The 1848-nt window shown below is 34.6% G+C and overlaps 1 non-coding gene across 1 annotated transcript; it reads right to left on the minus strand.

Moving 5' to 3' along the window:
* Positions 1-1199: 1199 nt before the first annotated feature.
* On the minus strand, positions 1200-1307 carry LOC112788022 (small nucleolar RNA R71). Its single transcript, XR_003195403.1, has one exon. It is a non-coding gene; the product is annotated as a small nucleolar RNA R71 (small nucleolar RNA).
* Between the last annotated feature and the right edge of the window lie 541 nt (positions 1308-1848).

The following is a 1848-nucleotide window of genomic DNA, read 5'->3' on the forward strand; positions in this document are numbered from 1 at the left end:
ATTCTTAGTTATTTTCGAAAATTCCAAAAATATTTTTCAAAATTCTTTTTCTTATTTTTATACCAAATTTTCGAAAATAACAATAACAATTAATGTTTTGATTCAAACTTTGAGTTCTAGAATCATATATTGTGATTTTAAAAATCAAATCTTTTTTCAAAAACTAAATTCTATCATATCTTTTCAAAAATATATTCTCATCTTATTTTTTTCAAAAATTTGATTTCAAAATATCTTTTCTAACTTCCTAACTTCTTATCTTTTCAAAATTTGTTTCAACTAACTAACTAACTTTTTGTTTGTTTCTTATCTTTTTCAAAACTACCTAACTAACTCTCTCTCTCTAATTTTCGAAAATATCTCCCCCCTTTTTCAAAATTTCATAATTTTCGAAAATTACTAACATCTTTCAAAAACTATTTTCAAAAATCACTAACTCTTTTTCAAAAATTATTTTCGAAAATTCCTTCTCTCTCATCTTATTCTATTTATTTATTCATCTACTAACATCTCATCTCACATCTCAACCCTCCTCACAGTTGTGTTTCTTCCATTATATTACATTCTTTGTCTCCCCCTCTTCTTCTACTCACACAAGGACCTTTATACTGTGGTAAAGAGGATCCCTATTATTATTATCTTTTCTGTTCCCTCTTCTTTGTCATATGAGCAGGAGCAAGGACAAGAACATTCTTGTTGAAGCAGATCCAGAACCTGAAAGGACTCTGAAGAGAAAATTGAGAGAAGCTAAAATATAACAATCCAGAGATAACCTTTCAAAAATTTTCGAACAGGAAGAGGAGATGGCAGCTGAAAATAATAATAATGTAAGGAAGATGCTTGGTGACTTTACTGCACCTAATTCCAATTTACATGGAAGAAGCATCTCCATTCCTGCCATTGGAGCAAACAACTTTGAGCTGAAACCTCAATTAGTTTCTCTGATGCAGCAGAATTGCAAGTTCCATGGACTTCCATCTGAAGATCCTTTTCAGTTCTTAACTGAATTCTTGCAGATATGTGATACTGTTAAGACTAATGGAGTAGATCCTGAAGTCTACAGGCTCATGCTTTTCCCTTTTGCTGTAAGAGACAAAGCTAGAATATGGTTGGACTCTCAACCTAAAGATAGCCTGAACTCTTGGGATAAGCTGGTCATAGCTTTCTTAGCCAAGTTCTTTCCTCCTCAAAAGCTGAGCAAGCTTAGAGTGGATGTTCAGACTTTCAAACAGAAAGAAGGTGAATCCCTCTATGAAGCTTGGGAAAGATACAAACAGTTGACCAAAAAGTTTCCTTCTGACATGCTTTCAGAATGGACCATCCTGGGTATACTCTATGATGGTTTATCTGAGTTATCAAAGATGTCATTGGATACTTCTGCAGGTGGATCCATTCACCTAAAGAAAACGCCTGCAGAAGCTCAAGAACTCATTGACATGGTTGCTAATAACCAGTTCATGTACACTTCTGAGAGGAATCCTGTGAGTAATGGGACGCCTCTGAAGAAGGGAGTTCTTGAAGTTGATACTCTGAATGCCATATTGGCTCAGAACAAAATATTGACTCAGCAAGTCAATATGATCTCTCAGAGTCTGAATGGAATGCAAGTTGCATCCAACAGTACTCAAGAGGCTTCTTATGAAGAAGAAGCTTATGATCCTGAGAACCCTGCAATAGCAGAGGTGAATTACCTAGGTGAACCTTATGGAAACACCTATAACTCATCATGGAGAAATCATCCAAATTTCTCATGGAAGGATCAAAAGCCTCAATAAGGCTTTAATAATGGTGGAAGAAACAAGTTTAACAATAATAAACCTTTTCCATCATCCACTCAGCAACAGACAG

This window comes from Arachis hypogaea, chromosome 20 (assembly GCF_003086295.3).
Source record: "Arachis hypogaea cultivar Tifrunner chromosome 20, arahy.Tifrunner.gnm2.J5K5, whole genome shotgun sequence".
Lineage (NCBI taxonomy): Eukaryota > Viridiplantae > Streptophyta > Magnoliopsida > Fabales > Fabaceae > Arachis > Arachis hypogaea.